Source organism: Lactuca saligna, chromosome 8 (genome assembly GCF_052625555.1).
Source record: "Lactuca saligna cultivar CGN05327 chromosome 8, ASM5262555v1, whole genome shotgun sequence".
Taxonomy (NCBI): Eukaryota; Viridiplantae; Streptophyta; class Magnoliopsida; order Asterales; family Asteraceae; genus Lactuca; species Lactuca saligna.
The window spans coordinates 64,431,271-64,452,872 of NC_136424.1; the positions used below are offsets into that span (position 1 = coordinate 64,431,271).

Sequence of the window (21,602 nt, forward strand, 5' to 3'; positions counted from 1 at the left end):
CCATTGCTAATTCAATTCCACTTATTAATCAAACTGAATACTCAAATTCTGATTACTTGAGGTTCCCCAATTAGATAACATAATCATAGATCATACATTGTTGCCAACAACCTTTTCACTTGATTAAGGTGTTATATATTCCTTCGAGAAAAGGCTCTTCCTGATGGTAACAATTCCATGAACAACGTGAGACAAACTGGGAGATAAACCTTTTAGTGCTGAACAAGACACTGCTTCCTTTACCTATCGAACGGACATACTGTTGCTGAGCAACTGAAACCCCATACTTGCCGATACCTCACACAGATAAAACCAATCCAATCTGCACAATCACAGGAGCCTGATCTATCATTAAAACTGGAAAAATCCTTTAACCCTAAACCCTTCAATTGATACCCCTGGCATACATATTCCTCAATTCATATCCTTTTGAAATGAAGACCTTGCACATAAACCCCCACGATTCCCAACGCGAGTTCCCACCAAGAACCAACTCGGTACCTAACTTATAGCCTGAGATCCAAGGATCTACACTTGCACCCCTCCCCCCCCCCCCCCCCCCCCCCGCGAAACCTTCTTAGTCATGGAAAACCCTCACTAAACCGAGATATAAAGGCTCCCAAACCATCATTGAGACTACCAGTCTTGCACAAGGTGTAGCCACTAGGTTCCTAAGAGTCCAAATGACTAGGATGTCCTATCCTAAACATCACTCTGTGCCACTCACTAACCACACACTTAATCCTACAAACCAAGATCCAGTACCTCGAGCCAACGGTCTCTATCATGTTCCACCTGTATTGTCACAAACACACGAGCCTCGCCCTTGGGTTCCCCCAAACTATACCACAGAGCGGCTTCGCCCATGGGGCGCATCCATCTAGAGCTACACATGGCCGATTTCGCCTCGGACCCTAATGGTCCGCATCCTAAAACATAAAAACACTCTCTGATAATCCTGATCGTCATTCCCAAGGCACGAAATGATCCAACTTTATACTCATGGCCACCTCAAATGATAGGTTACCTCAAACTGGTGAACGCTACGACCCCCTCACAATTTTACAGCACTGCAAACTAGCCATGATTACCACCCATGGTATTACCTTACCTAAACCATTACAACCCCACTCATCATGAGTCAAAACCTGTATCCATCTGTGTCCAATCAGGTGTTCGGGTCATGCTTTGAACCCCATAGCCCTCATCATACAAAACAGATAGCAAGGATCTAACATAACCCTCAACCTAGATCTATCCATAAGCCTGCTATAAAGAAGACACCGACCAACTATTGGGAATCTGATGAAATCCTAACTTACACAACTTCAATCTCGGAAGCCACTAGGGTCATCTCTCCTCATGAATGGGATGTGAAACTTACCCTATTTTCACACTTGATCCAACTCTCGGAAGTTTTGATTGATTCTCATATACTTGGACTCGTCGATGCTCTTCTATTCCATAAGACTTGATGGATTCTCAACCCATCTTATCTTCATATACATGAACCAACCATGATTTATGCCTACTACTACTAGCCAAATCTCGATGATCGCCTAACTCCTACAATCCATGAGAATACTTCTCGAACTCTTAGCAAGTCCAATAATCTCAATCACCTCCCATGATACCTCACTAAACCCTTAAGTCCTTTATGTTGATGACTAAAGGCCATAACCCTTACTCTGAACTGCTGAATCTTTAGCTCAACTTCCTGGCATCAAAAGAATCTCTGAATTCTAACCATCTATAATCCCAGCGATAATAAAATTTCTATGGCACTACCAACTACCCAAATAACTCATGCGATTGTCACCACCATCTTCTTGCTACCGCTCCTTCCCAAGCAACGGTAATGATTGAACCCGAATGTCATTCCATAGACAATTTTTGGTCGAACCAGAACAAATGAAAACACAAATGAACTCTGAATTCACTAGAGAACTAACCATCTAACCCGACCTTAAACCTTCCAAACGACACCCTTAACTTGACCCTACCACAAATTGGGACAACAACCGAATAAACTGAAACCCGCTCATGCGACTCACTAAAGACTTATGGCATGAAAAAAATGGCATATAGCAACTTTTGACGACATAACCAAGCAACAACAGAGAACTAACACATAAACAATGCTTCCCAAATCCAACCAGGTTGCAACACAAAATAATGACTGATAATAAACATGAAGGAAACGAAAGACAACATATCTACAATAGCATCTGATAAAACTCTAAATCGATGAAATACAAAATGTATATTATGGTGCTAACAGTTTATCATTCAAACACTAACCACAAATATTTTCATAATAATATCATAGCAGAACTGGGCTAAAATTACATACCAATGATTTCTTGCGGCTCGATCTTGATCTCCTGAGGGACAACGAGTGTTGGAACCTGAACTTCCTCTGCCATCCAAATAGTGCCGCTGGACTTGAAATGGTCTGTCTGGTGATAATGAAAGCATCTCAGATCCCTCCTATAATCCTAATGTACATGTCATCTCTCCCCAAACTTGAAACATCTAAACTTATGACAAGCAAACCTGTAAGTTCCCCTACACTTGCCACATACCTCATGGTCCTCCTGACTGCCAATACCCAGGGTGGCTGTGTCGGATTCTCCACCGTCTTCCAATTGTTATGGGTTATGCGACCACCTTATTTTTCCTAATCGTGCTTCCACACTCACATCTCCTTCACTAGCAGCCTCACCAGCTTGTCTCACAGCACGAAAGATTGCAGCACGCTCCTCGAATTTGAAAATCAACCTGTTAGTGATCCGACCAATGATACCAAGCAACTCATCCAGTAGGATCTGAGACATCTACAATAATCTGGTCACGAAGTCCTACGTCGTATGCGCCTATGTCGGGGGACTCCACTTCTCTTCCAGACATCAACATCATGTACACCAAGACCAAATTCATCATCTCAAAATCACTAGCTCCTCAGGTTTATCGTAGCTTTCCATGAATCGAGTGCGGATCCTTTTCTTCCAGTAGTACGGGCCCATACTACCTTCCATATCTATCCATACTTTTCTTAAGAATCGTTCGATTCATCCAAATCACCCTTTACTCATATAATAATATCCACAAGATAAGACTCCCAGCACCAAATCTCTTCCTAAGGTAGACTCCACACCACTTTCCGCCATCAGCTGATGAAGGAAATCCCGCTTATTTCCTCTAACTAGTTCACGAATACAATTACATCTCACTAAAACCAGATAATTCTTAGAATGAAAGGTCTCACACTACAACGGTTGGACTAAGACAAGAGTTATGAAATAGAGTTAAAAGCTAACCTTCTAAAATTATTTAGCTCCAATAATATGTAACTTAGCATATTCGCTTACTAGTTAGCTGAAGCTAGTGAGAACTCCCAAAAAGTTACAAAGCAAGCAACATTCTAGCATCAAGTAATCATAACCAAGCATCACCTTATCAGAGCATCCTATCACTGACTGATCAGTACTAGTGTACAAGTCTACAAGCATTCTACCATGCAAATACTGAGCATATCCTTAGCCCTAGCTAGCATGCGATTCATAGATTCAGAATTCAAATCATATCAAATAACATGTATGGGTAATTTGGGAGAAACTTACTTGAACTCGATTGATTGCATGAACCACACCCTTTCTTAGAAAACTCTTTTCTTAAAAATACATTTCTTTTTGAAAAACTTTACCAAATCCTCAGTTTGAGTTCAGACACACCCGAGAGTATGTTTGAATCCCTTAAACCAAGGCTTTAATACCAACTTGAAAAGCCCCAAGAATAAGACCATAAAACTTTTATCTTTAAATTAATAAATCGTTAAATCATATCATTTTCATAAACAAAGTTAATCAAGTATTATCAATACATCATCATTATCAGGGTAAATCACAGAATGCGGAAAAATGTGGTGGGTGTTGTACAATCATCCCGAGCTCTTTCCTTTGGAAACATAAGTACCTGAAACATAAACTGAAAACTCTAAGCACAAAGCTTAGTGAGTTCCCCACATACCATATATAATAAACACATAATAGGCCTCGCCTGGCATCGAGCCCCACTCGGAATACAAATCGGGCCCCACCCAGCATACACATAACATATATCAAATAAACACACACACACACACACACACATATATATATATATATATATATATGAAATAATCACAAAGATACATAGCATACAAGATGGTCATCGGTCCGTGCCTGGTAAGCATACAAGTACATAATGTTGGATTAGGTGTCTAAGCCCATAACTATAATTGGTATGTACTTGAATTGAGAGTGACATTGTCCTTTTGGGTGACCTTCACACTTGCAACTAGACAGGATGATTAATTGAGGAAGAGGAAGAATTTATTAATTTGATTAATAAAATGGAATAAATGATTTATTAATATTTTATGGAAATAATATATTATTAGTAATCATATTATTAAATAATATTAAATCAGAAATTAATTTGGAATTAATTTTAGGATTAAAAGAATTAATTGAAAGTGCATGGACTAAAAGTGCGATTGTTCAATAGTCGAGAAAAAGGGTCCAAAACCTTCCAAGGAAGGTGGTGGACGAAAATATATATATATATATATATATATATATATATATATATATATATATATATATATAAGATTATTCTAGAGTTTCTAGAATATCTTATCATATATGGATAATAAAAGGATGTGGATAATTACAATATTTGAGATAATGATATTTTATTCAGATTAGGGTTATCCATAGCATCCTTGGTGCACTATATAAAGGGTCATAAACCCTTGGTTTTTCGGCTAATTCTTTGGAAGAAGCAAGAACCAAAATTTTGAATTCCTCCTCTCTCATATCATTCTCTTGCATTGTTTGTTTGTGAGCCATTAGAGGTATTACAGTTGTAATACTAAGTTCTCAAGCTTCAAGATCTACAAGGGAATCATTGTTATTACAATATAAAAATCAATGTATGTCACCTAACCTTAGTTTTATGTTGATTTTGAAATTTGTAGTTACATCCTAGGGTTTCTCCTTTTGTGTTCAAGTTTGCATGTTCAATTAGAGAAAACCTAAATCTAAAGCATTAGGGTTGCATGTACACTTAGGAATTTTTGTTATGCTCAAAACTCATCAGTGATATCAGAGCGTAGGATTAGTTTTCTATTGAATTTGATGCAATTGTGAATTATTCAAAGGAGAAGGGAATAGAATCGACATCCGGTTCATCAAACTCGTCGAGTTGGTCTATGAACTCGACAAGTTGAGACGCAACTCGACGTGTTTGTTGCCCAACCCGACGAGTTGCACTGTCAGATCTGAGATTTTCGGTTTTGATAAATGTTTCATGGATTAATTATGATAATTACCTTAAATTCATTTTGATTGTTTAAAATTGGATATTTTAATCAATAATTTTGTATCCTTATCATGAATTCGTGATTGGGTTAAAATTTTTTGATAAAGATAAAATTAATTTGTTAGTTTAATTATTGAAAATTGAACCTAGTATTTTTGAAAAGTTTTAAAAATACATCACTGGTTTTAAAATTTAGAATTTATAATAATATTAATTTTTAGTTCCTTAAGGAACAATAAACTTATACTATTGGATTGTTATTTTTCCTTTTTTTTAGATATCCTCCACCGATCCACCAAGATACAACATGTCTTCCATCACTTTTCTCACCAATCGAATGCTTACATTGGTCGATCCGTCTGACTCTAATTCACCCTTTATTTGATTGCAAACCACTATTTCTTCACACTCACCGCTTCCACCTCCTACCTCTCTCTCTGTTTTCTCGATACCCTTCGTCATAGGCATTTGCCCTCCTCTTCTTCCCCAAATATGGCCATCAATTTGTTTCTATTACCATTTTTTTGCTTGCTATTACCTATTCTGGTGCCAACGTCTTTCTTAGAGGATCGTTGGGCCAGTTTAATCGGTTCACACTTGTACACACCACTATTCTCTCTTAATCCACCGCCTCCATCTATTTCTCATCGGCTTCTTATTTTCCTCTAGTTATCCGGTCCTTCCACCATCTAAAACGCCAAGCGATTGTGTTTGTTTCGATTAGGGCTTAATTTAGTTTTTTGGTTTGTTGCTACGTCTTCTTTCGTTTTTTTTTCGTAATTTCCGTTCTCGATTATTGTTTGTATTCTTTGAGGCCGTACTTGGGTTTCTTCTCCGTGCCTAGAGGTAGGAAGCCCACTGTGTTTGAATATGGAGAATCGTCGGTTGGGGGTGGTGTACCTAAAGCCACGAAGTAATTAAAAACTACCTCATCTGTCTGTTGATTTTCGACTTTCTTCTATTGCTTAACCTAATTTTTTGATATATAAGTCTTCTTCACACGATTTAAGGAGTTTAATTGACATAATTGGGTTGTGTGAAGAATTTCCATCGTTTCCCTCTACCAAGCTTTCGCCCTCCCATTCTAACTATGAAAATTTGTTTGTGTCTTGTCTTCTATATTCTCCAGGTTTGTGCTGAGGAGTTAACACAACAAAATGAGATTTGGATTTCTTCAATTAGCATTGTGAAGGTGTGTTGAATTTACTTTTCCAATTCCATTATAATGTTTTGAATCTGAAGATGGAATTTTTTGTTTAGGGTAATCAAAGCTGAGGTTTGATATGGTTTCTTACCAAGAGAGAGTTGTGCACCAGTTGATGCAAATGAATGAGGACAACCAGCAGTTGAGTTATTATAAGAACAAAATTGCTAAAGAACAACAGAATTCCAAAGCAATTGAATAGTCCTTTAATTTTGTGACTTAGAGGATTAGTAAAACTGAAGAGGATAATCATATTGTGATGGGCAGAAGACAACACTACCATGAACAAAACAAGGAAGAGGTACAAATACATAAGTTGTGTTCATAAAATATTGGTATATGGATAAAATGATATACAATTTTTGATGTTGTGTTTTTGTATACAGATGGATTATATTGTATCATAAAAGAGACCGGATATTTATACATTTTAAACATTTATCTGGCAATAAAAGTCCTATTCTTATTTCCTTTGCCACCATAAGCACCAATGACAATGTTTGATGCTGTGAAATCTATAATTAGGGGGTTCTAAAGGAAGAGTTACTTTTCTAAAAGTTCCAATGTCAATGTTTGGTATGTGATCTTATATGGTTATCTGATTGGCTTTTTGACTTCCGGGAATTCAGGAGGTAAAGTTTGCATATTTGACTGCCTTAGCTTCTTAGATTGCAAGATCCTCAAATGATATTAGGAGTGAAGTTGTTTCATTTATTGTATTAAGTATTAAGGAGAAGGATCAATAATAATTTGTTTTTTTGTTTTTTTTTTTTTTTTTTACTTTCAAAATTGCGGTAAACTGTATAAATGGTTAGTTTTGATTATGCAAGAGACTTGAGTTACATACACCATTTTTATACATTTAGAAATTTCGTAGGGTTGACATAAATTTAGATTACAATATATAATGGAGGATGGAAAACTATGCTTTTACGTGTAACTGCTGAAAACTAGAAAGGTATGAGTATTTATTATAATAAATAATTTATCACAAATGCTAAGCGTAACATCATTGTCTATATCATTTTCTCCATGCTACGTTGTGAATCTAGAATCTAAATAGCCTTTGTGTAATTTTATTTCAATTTCTGCTTATGATGTACATGCCTTTTACAAAAGCATGAATAACGTGCTGAAGATCAATATGTTGTTATATTGTTTTCAGGTTCCTGAACAGAAGATTGATTTGCATGTTGACGTTGCCATGGCCTACAAAGGTAGCACCCCATAATTTAGATGTTTATTGTAGTTACAAAATCCCTTTTATTCGTTGTAGTTACACGCTAGAATGACATTCTTCTTGCACAAGAATACCATTCACACATAAAGAGATACTTCTAATCAAATATGTGACTTTTACTAATTTTAATTTCATTTTCCTGTGAGATATGTGATTATATTGCTTTGTGTGTAGGTGATTACTTCGAGATTGTAGGAGTTGGGCCAACTCTAAGCCGAGGGACAAAAGTCGACAAATCGTGAAAGCGTGGTGGTGAAAATCTGAAGTGCAATTGGCAGATTATATATCTATATCAATTCAAGAATCAAACAAATGAACTGAAATTTAAGAATGGTAAGGTACATTTATTCATAAAATAAGTGATCATTTTATGATGAATATGAAAATAAAGTTATTTAAATACATTAAACATCCAAAACTTAAATTTTAGTAGTAGATGGTTTGATAAAAGCTGAACAAGAAAAAAAAAACTTAGAGTACAGACAGCAATGACTTGATTTGGACATATATTTAAATGGATATAAGAGTTCCAACATAACGAAATGTGTTAAGTAAATAACTTAATACTTGGTTTATCCATTCATTGAGTCAACAAATATATTCAGTAACATTTTAAGTGAAATTCCCTTTATGTATTTAACTATTATTGGAATACATTACTCATCTGCGATATTTTAATACTTATATTTTATTGAAACCATATCAAAGCATATTATATAGTTATTTCCTACTAATGCAGTACTTTTCAATTATTGGTGTCTCAAAATTAGCAGCAATACCAACCACTTTGGAACAGGGAAGGTGGACCTTCACGTTTCCCCTAATAGATGATGTTAGGACTAAAATGCATATGCCAAAAGAGCCTTACTGTTATCCGTTGGGTGATTCATCATTCATGGATCCATATTTGAAAATCTTCTACTAATACTTATTATTTTATATATAATCGCAATTCGTAACACACAATAGCATTGTACTTGCACTTTTTTTAACTAATGACAACAATGTATTCTCATGCTCATTAATCACTCTAACTAAGTTTTCATTAACTATAACAAAATAATAATAATAATAAATTAAAGGCTTCCGACCCCCAAAAAGCAGGGGACACTTCTCTAGTTTAGATTAAATAGTTTAATTTTGAAAATTTTAAATTTTAGAACCCTAATATTTTAAATATTTAAAATACACCCTTATATATAGTAAAATTAAAAGTTAATATATATATATATATATATATATATATATATATATATATATATATATATATATATATATATATATATATATCATTATTATATATAAAAACCTTATTTATCTCCTTCCGCCAAAATCACATTTCCACATTCCAATGGACGCCATGACAACTCCCTTCTGAACGAGGCCGTCACATCAACATTGATTCATCAAATCATATTTCCACCGCTTCACTACAAACACCTGTTTCCAACCACCGTTTCTATCTTTTCCCTTTTCACTCTTCTATTGGGTCGCCTTTGACATTTTAATGAGCACGTAACCCTAACTCATGAACGATGCAACTTACCACAATACATCTTCTTCCTTTCTTCACTAGCATTCCATATTCTCCATATTCAAAGACAGACTGGATTTATTTTCTCCTCTAATCGCAACTCCGACTTTTCCAAGAATACCTACGATGTAATCCATAAACAAACACTAATTTCAGGTACAACAAATCACCATTTCATATCTATCGTATTTGATCGATCTTCCGAATTTCCTCACTATAGAACACTGCCCATATCATCCACATAAAAAACCCTTAGTTTGCAGGCAAAAGCTTTGGCTAATTCATCTTCTACCGATTGAGGATTGATTTATCGTATCGGATTCTTCAACAAGGTTAGACTTCACGAATTGATTACTGGCAATTTCCCATTTCCATTAAAATTTTAAAGGATTCTTCCTCGTGTGTTGATATGTCAATAGTCGGTACTGCGTCAAATATGATATCTTCCTATTAAATTAAAGCGTGTGTATTTGCTTCCCCTAATTCCACTTGGCCTCTTAATTTTTTATTTTCTTTTTTCCACTATACATCCTTACAATATAAGAAAAGGATTGCTTTTAATCACTATCCACCATCTGAATCTTTTTCATTCAATTGAAACCACCACAATGATCCTTTCACCCGATTCATCATCATTTTTGAAATCCACTTTCTTGCCTCAATTTTCTTCTGGTGCTGATTAAAAGCAGCTTTGAATATATCACTGAAAAAATCTATGCAATGAAGACTTCCAATGTTGTTCCTTATGATGGAACTATGTTTGATCCTGGTATATATTATTACGCATTCATTATCTACATTGTGAATGTTGTTTAAGGAAACTCCAATATTTTGATGTTGAAACCCTTTCCATTGTGAACACCAAAGAAAAGAAAACTCTGCCTCTCAGAATTTACTCTATTTTCTCTTGCAATTTCCAGGTAATTTGAATTAAAAGGTCAATCCTCTCAATTTATATCCATAATTGACTATTGACCATGTGGAATTTGAATATCAACCTTCTTGATATTAAATTCATCATTTTTATCATCTTTTTCACAATGTTATCACCTAAAAAGCTTCTACTTATGGTTTTCATATATTTATTAGCTATGATTTTGCAATTGTTTAGGAATGTATATCAATTTTATGCAAGTAAAAATGATATGATCTCAAAAGTCATTCTTAATGTCTTCCTATGATCAACACCATGTAGTATTTAAAGAAGAGTTGTAAGTGGCAATGTCAAAATCTAGAAGTTTTATTCAAAAATTGCTATCAATTATGTACATCGAAGCTTTCTGATCATTTGGCAATTGTAGAAAACCGTAAAATGTCAATTATGCAATTGTAGTGAGTAATTATGAAAACAACTTAGTTTGATTTTGTACAACGTGTTTCAATAAAATCCTCTGGGTATTCACTGTCAACAAATCTTATCTCAAGATGGTTGCATTAGATATGTCATGTGTAAAGATGGGTTATCAAGGAACACAAGGAGAGTCTTAAAATGGGGTACTAAATTATAAAAGTTGCAGGGGTGAAAGTGTATATCTTTAGGTGAAGGGATCAAAAAGTCTAGAAACATATAAGTCAGTCTCTTTTCAATTGTATGGTTTTTGAGATGCATTAGTTTTGGATATAGGGGTACTTTTTATTTTAAATTTAGGCATAGTCGGGTAGTTAGGTGATTCATGCACCCAATTCTCTCTTAATATAGGGTCGAATCAAAGAAGATAATCACAGACACAAACTCTGGCATACTTATTTTTCATCGTTTTTAGGAGGAAATTCTTACACAGCTTACCAAATTTGGTTTTTAACATTATTTTCCTCTATTTTGAAAATTTATTTAAGGAGAAATTCGTCCATTTTTGCATACTTTCTCTTTTAGAAATGCTTTTATACTATTTTGTTTGCACATGAGAAATAGATGCCTTGCATTTTTGTGATCATTATTTAAATTCTATGTTGATTCTAATTATGGGTAGTTTCCAAGTCGAGTTTCTAGCAGGTGCCAACTTTGTTTCTGCTGGAATTGAAGTCGTCAAACAAAAATATACATACATTTGTATGTCCTCGTTTACCTTTAAATATTATTTAAAATTAACAAAACATTATCATATATTTATTTTCTTAAATTATATAAGCCATATATGAAAGGAAACGTATTTTAAGTTAATTCTTATTTTATAAAGCATTTCTTTCAAATCAGCACACTTAAACAGTATGTTATAAATATATAATTTAATAAGAGACATGTTACCCAAAGTATAGTTGACTTATTGGTATTAGGCATATGTCACTATAAACTCTTGAATATTGATTTTCAACGTGTGTTTATTAAAATATAAACTAAAAATATGTTTTAAATGTAATTTCTTTTTTTATAAAGAATTGAACTTAAAATATAAGAAGTATAAAGACTACATTGGTATCATACTAACAAAAACTTTACTCATTAAGTTATTAGTTCTTAATTTAGGCCATGCATTAGGTAGCTGGAATGACCTAAAAGATGCAAAAATATGGATGCGAAAAAACATTAATACTTCTAGACAATGATGACCGACTTTATTTGAATTGCGCCGGATCCAAATTTTGAGGTAGTCTATGTTTTCGTATTGTACCAATAAGTATGTTGTACCCGACAAACTCATGAGATAGTCAGCAATAAGATCTCAGTAGGAGCGGTAATACTGAAATTACAAGACAATTGATGTGTTATAGAGCTTACGCGGGAGATATGGAAGGATTGTTGGAAAAATGTCTTCGATGTGTTTACTTTTTACATTTAAGTATTTTCTTTACTCGATATTTTTATTATTAATCATACTAATTTTATCTTTTCTCCATGTTATAGTACAATCTTGTTTTGGAAGCTTATGAGTAGTGCGAAAACAGTAAGAACTAATAACTACATATGGGTCAAACTAATTATATATATATATATATATATATATATATATATTAGGGCTGTGCAAAAAACCGTACAAACCGCACAAACCGCCTGCACCGCACCAAACCGCACCACATAATGCGGTTTAGAATTTCTCGGTGCGGTTTGCGGTTCATCATTTTATCAAACCGCACTATGCGGTGTGGTTTGCGGTTTGTATTTATAAAATTGCGGTTCAAACCGCACCGCACCGCATGATATATATATACTTTTTTTTCTTTATTTTGTTATAACTTCAAATCACGATTTAGAAATGATGTATGTAAATATATTTCTTAGAATAACCAAATATCTATAACGTAACATTAAATCACTATTAGATTAAGATCTCATAGTTTACAAGAATATATCAATTATAACGGCAATATAAAACAATAACAATGATACTTACAAAACTATAGTAACATGAGTCACAATTTATTAAAAACGATTTAACTCGAAAATTGTATTTGTTTTTATAAAATGAAAGCAATCATTTTTTTTTAACCCGGCTAGGTTTTTGGTTTTTTGATAGATTTAATGTTTAACAACTCATCAAACCGCACAAACCGCATAAACCGCCCGCATCAAACCGCACCGCATCATGCGGTTTTGAACATCTGTGGTGCGGTTTGCGGTTTCTAAAATATTCAAACCGCATATGCGGTGCAGTTTGCGGTTTTGACTCGAAACCGCACCAAACCGCACCGCGCACACCCCTACATATTTGTGTGTTAATATTACTAGGTTAATAATCACCCATACAAGTTCCTCAACTCATCCAAAACTTTATACTTGAGATCTTCACTCCATCACTCCAATCGTCCCAGAAACCAATCCAAGGTGAGCTTCATACCCCTATTTTCGAGTTGTCATTGTTTTGGGGGGAGAGTACAAGTAAGAATCTTATTACAAAATTTGATTTAGTTGCTTCTTATGCTTGTATGCTAGGTTTTATGTACTAAAATTATGAAAACCCCAGTAACTCGAAATCTTGAGCAAGTCTCAAGAGTTTGAATCATATTTCACAGAATATGCAAAGAAACAAGAACTAGTATGTTACAAAATACAAGTTACAAATTTTTACAACCAAAAATTATAATTATTTCCATCAAAATTTCTTAAACAAGCATTTTAGAGGAAGTGTATCACTTCCAACAACCCACATAGCTTTGAGCCACCTTTTGAAAAGTATGAGTCTTATTTGATAAATTGAAAAACGAAGGACCATTTTGCCATCATCAAGAATGTTAGATCATTTTTGACAATCCCGATTTTCAAAAAGGAATATTTTCTATAAGTGAAAACGAAATATCTACTTAACGAGTACACCAATGTTATTTTTGAGATAAAAATGGATTAAAAAGATTTTTGCACAAACACCTATTAGTATTCTAGTCATACAAATCTTCGCAGTACCTATATATAAATAATAGTGTATGCTTAAAGTCCTGTAAGAGTTATAACCAGAGTCATCTGGAGGGGGACCACGAATTTGTGTATAGATCTATACGGAGATGACACCCAGCACCTTCGCTGTTTTCTACAGCTAGACCGGCCAATCTAGGGTGCCAAATGTCTTAAACGAAACCGACGTTTGGAGAACGTCAAAATGGGCACTCTATCATATTAGTATGGTTATAAGGACTCACTAAGTATATAACAGTTATCATTTAGAACTTTACACGAGATACACCTTTCGATTATAAATAACTGTTGTTTGGATACTATAAACGAAGCTTTTAACACATATGTCTTAGGGTTTTAAGACTACCATCTTGCTAATCATAAAATATAGGATTTTTGGGGAAACAATTTTATACTATTTTGATACACAATAAACTAAAACACACATGCAACCATACTTGATTTGAAACACGATCCACAACCATTTTATAAGGAAATATGGGATTTTTTTGTTTTCTTCAACTACTACAGATTTTTATACAAATGCTTATGAACTCACCAACATATTTTATGTTGATGCTTTTCAAACATGTATTCTCAGGAAATCAATAAGCAGGTTAATGGAATGGGGATTGAAGATTACTTTGATGTGGATTGGGATTTACTGAATATTGTCTATTTTGTGTATTTCAAGAACATAAACAAGATGTAAAACAATGTATGTTTGTTGTATTAATGTATGATGTTTGGATTTGCTATGTTTCATTTATATGCAATTGTTATGATATTGTACAATGACGTCACCCGCCTCCGAACGTTTCCGTCGTTCTGGTCCTAGGGTGTGAAAAATTGGTATCAGGGCATTGTTTATAGTGAACTAGTATATCTAGCCGTACGAGATATACAACAATAAATAAAATGGGACTAAAACACTCTAACTAAAAGAATAAATTCTTGCTAGGATCGTATCATAACAAGAACAAAACAAAATAACTTAAAGGTTGAACACTATAGTCAAACCTAGGGAGTTATTTAATCCTATTTGGGATAAATATAGCCTCATCAACTATATTTATTTGAGATATGACCAACATGTGTTTGGGAGTGGTAGTGGTGTTGCAACAAGTCTAAAACTTCCCAGCTCATTATCCAAAAGTTTTAAGAGCCAAAACCCAAACAATTAAAATACTATAGGAGTATTTTGGAGCCTACTTATACATATTCTCCTTACACATTTCTCACCTCTCGTGCATACACTATGGCTGGATTTCATCATCATGGAGATCCCTATTTCCCCAACCAGGTGGGAATTATGGATGGTTAGAGCCAGATGAAGACCCTGAGGAGGAGCCAGAGGAAGATCCCGAGGAGGAGGAGCCTATGGAAGGACCGACAGAACTGGTAGTCGACTCAAACGAGGAGGAGGATGGCAGCGGCATATATGACTCAGACGCGGAGTCTGAAGTTATCAATCCACCCTATATGGCAAGGGTACCCCCATAGAGGATAGGCTATAATGGTCCTACGTCACCACGAGCGCACGAGATCTAGAGATGGAGTCGTCAACAAGGAGTACGACCTCCATTTGGTATGAACCGGGACTACTACAACTTAAGTCACGGTGGACCCGTAGACCAATCCCTGCCCGTGATGGTGAGGAGAACACCTGACATTGATGAGAAGACACGGGCAGCCATCGACCAAATGGTAGGCATGAGCGCTGTGGTGGAGCGCGCAGAAAGGATGACACAGGAGGTAGTCAAGGACTACCAAGTGCGCTAGGCAGCATTGGAAGCTCGTCTTCGGAACGTCGAGCACCACCTGGCTAGACTTCAAGGCGCATCTACCTCATCGTTAGCACCACCAGACCCGACTCGTCGCGGCTAGTACCCTGTTTTCTTACTACCGTACCAAATTTTCCTTTATACACTGCCTTATGTACTGTCGACTGCATGATTAAGTGATTAGACTACTCATAAAGTTGTAACTTTGTCAGATTTTATTTCACTTCATGTATTGTATGCCTTATACGTTGGATACTCATTGTCCTTCCATTCCATGACTAAAAAATGTTGAAGAGACCAATCTGTAAGAATAACAACACATCATCACCACCGCCTCCCCCGCTGGAGACGAACTCTGTGGCCTTCCAAGTGCCAGTTTTAGCAGCGGTGATAGTAGCTCTAGCCCACATTCAAAACGGAAATAATGGTGGTGGAAATGGCCAAGGGACAAGAAGCTCCTACCAAGGGATGAATCAAGGTCCTGTAAAGGTATGTACTTACAAGGACTTTTCCAATGCAAGACCCTGCACTTTCAACGGGACTGGAGGAGTCATCACCTTGAAATAATGGATCGAAAAGGTTGAGTCGATATTTGAAATATGCGACTATCCGGAAGGAAGTAAAGTGAAATTTAAGGCATACACCTTTATTGACCAGGCATTGTCATGGTGGAATGGTCACATTGAGGCCATGACACTCCCCGTTTTTAACACCATGTCCTAGGAAGAACTCAAGGAGATGCTAGTTGCTGAGTACTGCCCACGAGGGGAGGTACAAAAACTCGAACAAGAATTGTGGAACCTTACAGTACAAAACTTGGACATTCATGCGTACATCTCGAGATATAGCAAGCTAGCCCTTTTGTGTCCTGGTATGATTACATCCGAGGGAAAGAAAGGTTCGGTTCATCTGGGGGTTGACGCCTCCAATCCAAGGTAACGTGATCACCTCAAAACCCGAGACTTATGACAGCGCAAAGCGCCTAGCCAAGAAGCTTTATGATCATAGCGACGGCAAAACCAAAACAACCGAGGGAGAAAACAAACAAGAAGGTGGGAACAAGAAGAACTGGGAGAACAAGCATAAAGGGTGATAGAATTCAGGGCCATCCAAGAAACCACAAACAGTAGCAATCTATTCTGCTACTGCTTCAGCCGCACCAACCCCAACCGCCCCATGCTCAACCACAACAACGCCACCAAAATCATACGTGGGTTCCAATCCCAAATGTGACAAGTGTAATTATCACCACTATGGGGCATGAAAGGACTTCCAATGCACCAACTGCAATAAAAAAGGACACATTGTCCGATATTGCAAGATGCCCCCACAACAAAACAAGCAGCTCAACGACAACAACGCCGGATCTAACCGTGCATGTTACCAATGCGGGGAAACCAGCCATTTTAAACGTAATTGCCACAAGAACAACAATTAGAAGACCAGAAGGGTCCTAACCATGGGGCAAGGAGAAGCAGTGCAAGATCCAACAGTGGTGACTGGTACGTTTCCCCTCAACAACTCTTATATGTGCATCTTATTTTATAGTGGTGCTGAGCGAAGCTTCGTGAGTCACGAATCAAGCATCTACTCAATCAAAACCCCCACAAATTGAATGCACTTTTACGATCGAGATGGCCAATGGTAAAACAGAATCAACCAACTATATCTACATAGGGTACATGCTAGCATTAAATAACCACTCATTTCCAATTGATTTGATGCTTGTTAATATTAAGAGCTTTGATGTGATTGTTAGCATGGATTGGTTGAGCCCTCACCATGCCGAAATTATGTGTCACGAAAAGGCAGCTCGCCTTCACCTTCCCAATAACAAAACCCTAATAGCTTATGGCGATAAACCCGACTCATTTATTGCATCCAAGCACAAAAGTGCTTGCATAAGAAGAATCACGACTTTCTTGCTCATGTTGTGGATAAAACAAAGGAGGAGAAAACCATTAACGATATTCCAGAAATATGGGACTTTTCGAACGTATTTCCTGAGGAATTTCCAGGAGTACCTCCCGAGGCCAGGTCGAGTTCCAAATCGATCTTGTACCTGGAGCTACTCTAATAGCCAGATCACCCTACATGTTAGCTCCTGCCGAGATGCAAGAGTTATCTAGTTAACTAAGCGAACTTCTCGACAAAGGATTCATCAGGCTGAGCTTTTCACCTTGGGAGCTCCATTCCCATTCCTAAAAAAGAATGACGGATATTTCAGGATGTGCATCGACTATCGAGAGTTAAACAAGCTCACCGTCAAGAACCGATACCCATTCCCTCGAATCGAAGATCTATTCGATCAGCTCCAAGGAGCCAGCTATTTCTCCAAGATAGATCCGAGGTCCGGTTACCACCAACTAAGGGTCCTAGAGGAGGATATCCCAAAGACTGCTTTCTGAACCCGTTATGGGCATTTCGAATTCATAGTCATGCCTTTTTGTCTAACCAATGACCCGCGACCTTCATGGACTTGATGAACCGAGTCTGTCAGCCGTTTCTCGAAAACTTCGTAATTATCTTCATCGATGATATACTAGTTTACTCTAAGAGTAAGGAAGAGCATAGCTAGCACTTACGGCATGTTTTGGAATCAATGAGAGCAGAGAAGCTTTAGGTGAAGTTCTCCAAATGCGAGTTCTGGATTCGTAGAGTGGAATTTTTGGGGCATATAGTCAGTAAAGAGGGAATACATGTGGACCTTACCAAAATCAAGACTATTGAGGGATGGATGACCCCAAGAACCCCAACCGAAATCAGAAAAATTCTAGGCCTTGCTGGTTATTAGCGAAGGTTCATTAAAAAAATTTCCAAAATCGCCAAACCTCTCACCACTCTCACCCAGAAGGGTGTACCTTTCCAATGGAATGACAAATAAGAAGCTGCCTTCCAAACCCTGAAACAAGCCCTCTGCAGTGCTCCAGTGCTTTCTTTACCAGAAGGAATGGAAGACTTCGTAGTATACTGTGATGCTTCAAATCAAGGGTTAGGCTATGTACTTATGTAGCATAGAAGGGTGATAGCTTACACATCTAGTAAACTAAAGACCAATGATGTAAACTACACCACCCACGATCTCGAACTGGCAGTTGTGGTCTTCACATTAAAGATTTGGAGGCATTACCTATATGGTTAATAGTGCACCATCTTCATCGACCATAAGAGCCTCCAGCACATTCTGAATCAAAAAGAATAAAACATGATACAACAGAGATGGGTCGAGCTACCAAACGGCTATGAGTGCAAAATCAAGTACCACCCAGGCAAAGCAAATGTGGTAGCTGATTCCTTAAGTCGCAAGGAATACTCGAGCCGCCGAGTGATGACACTGGCAATGACCATCCGATCCCATCTATCCTCACAAATCATAGAGAATCAGCATGAAGCCTTGAAACCAGAGAATGTCGACAATGAGGCATTGCGCGGAATGGAGAAAATTTTGATGATCAAAGAAGACTAAGCCTATTATCTTATGAACTGAATTTGGACACCGAGGTTTAGTGGATTCCGGGACATGATAATGCATGAGGCTCACAAAACGAGGTACTCTATCCATCTGGGATCCGATAAGATGCACTTGGATATCAAACAAAATTATTGGTGGCCAAATATAAAAGCAGAGATTGCCACTTATGTTGGAAAGTGTCTCACTTGTGCCAAAGTTAAAGTGGAGTATCAAAAGCCCTTGGGTCTACTTCAATAACCCGAAATAACCGAGTGGAAATGGGAAAGGACCACAACGGATTTTATAACCAAATTACCCAAGACGGTAGGTGATCGTTGACCGATTAACAAAATCCACCCATTTCCTGCCAATAAAGGAGACGTACAAGATGGAAAGGCTAACGCGAATATACCTGAAGATGTAGTGAGACTTCATGGAGTCCCCATAACTATTATCTCAGATCAGGATAGTAGATTCACCTCTCGTTTTTAGCAGTCGCTCTACAAATTATTAGGAACCCAACTGGATGTGAGCATTGTCTACCACCCTCAGACCGATGGCCGAAGTGAACGAACTATTCAGAATCTAGAAGACATGCTCCGAGCATGTGTAATAGATTTTGGCAAATGCTTGGATACCCACTTGCCCCTAGTTGAATTTTCATATAACAACAACTATCACACAAGCATAGGAGTCACTCCCTTTGAGGCTTTGTATGGTCGGAAGTGTAGATCACCCCTCTGTTGGGCAGAAGTGGGTGACACACAGCTGGTAAAAGGGCAATCGCCAAACAACACTCTTATGGGACCCGAAATCATACGAGAAACTATAGATAAAATAATCCAAATTAAAGCCCGAATCCAAGCATCACGTGACCGACAAAAGAGCTATGCTGACAAACGACGAAACCCTCTGGAGTTCGAAGTTGGAGATTGAGTGTTATTAAAGGTGTCTCCATGGAAAGGGATGATCTGTTTCGGGAAACGAGGAAAGTTAAACCCATTATACATTGGACCATTCGATATTTTTGCCCGAATTGGTCTGGTGGCCTATAAACTATAACTGCCTTCGGAGCTCAGCAACATACACGCCGTGTTCCACGTATCAAATTTCAAAAAGTGCTTATCAGATGAAACCCTTTTTATTCCTCTAGGAGAGATCGAGATAAACGAGAATCACCTATTCATCGAAGAACCCGTGGAGATAATGTACAGGGGAGTGAAGCGCACAAAAGAGAGTCGCAGTATGATTGTGAAGATTCGATGGAACGAGAAGCATGGACCGGAATTCACTTGGTAATGTGAAGACCAGGTGAATCAGAAGTACCCTCACTTATTCTCACATTCATGATCCTACTTTCAGAAGAATTTTGGGATGAAGTTTCCTTTAACAGGAGAAGGATGTGACAACTGTCAAAAAACTTCTAGTCAAGTCAAAGTCAAACAATGTTAACAGGTCAAACTAGTCAACTGAAATAGTGCTTATGTGTTAGGACTTACTCTATGGTTACTAATGTACAACTCAAAAATCTTAACGCAAAGTATCACTTGGAAGTTTCAAATGTTCAGATTTTCTAAACCCAAATCAGATTGAGGGATGTAACGATTCTATAAAACACTATTACGTGCCCTTCGAGGGAGTATAACACTCAAAATAGGGAGTAATGAAGTCTACGGTCCTTGCACTACAAAGAAAAACGCTAATAGAGGCCCCCGACAAAGTCTCCCTAAATCACTCCCACCGTTTCTCTCTCTCTCTCTCTCTCTCCCCTAAATCTCTTCCAAATCTCTCCATGTATCTCAAATCTCTCCAAAATCTCTCCATGTATCTCAAATCTCTCCTAAATCTCTCCATGTATCTCAAATCTCTCCCAAATCTCTCTATATATCTCCCCTAGTCAAAAACAGGTCAAAACCGAAGGAGAAAACCCAAAAGGACCCTCTTGGTCTAGAACCCTCTTAGTTCGGATTACCTTCTAAGGAACCGGGAAGATTCGCATCTCGCAGCTCCGAAGGGTTTAGCTCCTGAAGATCTCGCCTAGGAAGGAATCGACTCTGGAAGATCTCTCCTAGGAAGGAATCGACTTCGTAAAGTCTCGCCTTGCCCAGCTTCGGAATTTCTAGCCAACTTCACACCCTCAGTTCGGACCTGCTGACTTTGCAACTGACTCCGGAACCTCTTGAATCCACTCCGGAACTTGAGTAGAGCTTCATAATTTATGGATTGACTCCGGAATCACTATTTTGCTCCGGATTTTTGCCCATTTTGGAACTTTTCTTCACTTTAAGGTATTTTGACATCGAGAATCCCACCAAACTCATATTTTTCATAACTTAGACCCCCTAAACCTCTATTTTATGCTAAATTTGAGTATTTAAAAACATGTTTACATAAAAATAATAATTCATATTTATAAAAGTATTATATTAAATCATAAAGTGATAAGGGGTTTGACTTTATGATGGGATGTAATTCACATTTCCCATGCAATTCACAGTAACTCATGAATTACCCACCAAAATATCAATGCTTTAACCTCTAGATTACCAAGCAAGCACCAACTCATTTCACCCTTCCATCTTAGGCACGTCCACTTTGAAAAACCCCACCATCTCTTCATTTTCTATATATATAATTTATCTTTATCTCTCAAAACCCCCTCTCCTACCTTTCAAAGAAGGCTAAGCCCAAGTTCATCCTG

At 37.1% G+C, this 21,602-nt stretch overlaps 1 long non-coding RNA gene across 7 annotated transcripts; it reads left to right on the forward strand.

Moving 5' to 3' along the window:
* Nucleotides 1-5,655: 5,655 nt before the first annotated feature.
* LOC145011340 (uncharacterized) lies at nt 5,656-14,431 on the forward strand. Of its 7 annotated transcripts, none has more exons than XR_013664085.1 (7): nt 5,656-6,277; nt 6,494-6,556; nt 6,625-6,869; nt 6,955-7,200; nt 7,734-7,785; nt 7,983-8,141; nt 8,582-8,829. It is a non-coding gene; the product is annotated as an uncharacterized LOC145011340 (long non-coding RNA). The 7 variants fall into 7 exon arrangements; XR_013664089.1 differs by having other exon boundaries at nt 5,657-6,277; nt 6,955-7,144; XR_013664086.1 differs by lacking the exons at nt 6,955-7,200; nt 8,582-8,829 and adding an exon at nt 14,268-14,431 and having other exon boundaries at nt 5,664-6,277.
* Nucleotides 14,432-21,602: the final 7,171 nt, after the last annotated feature.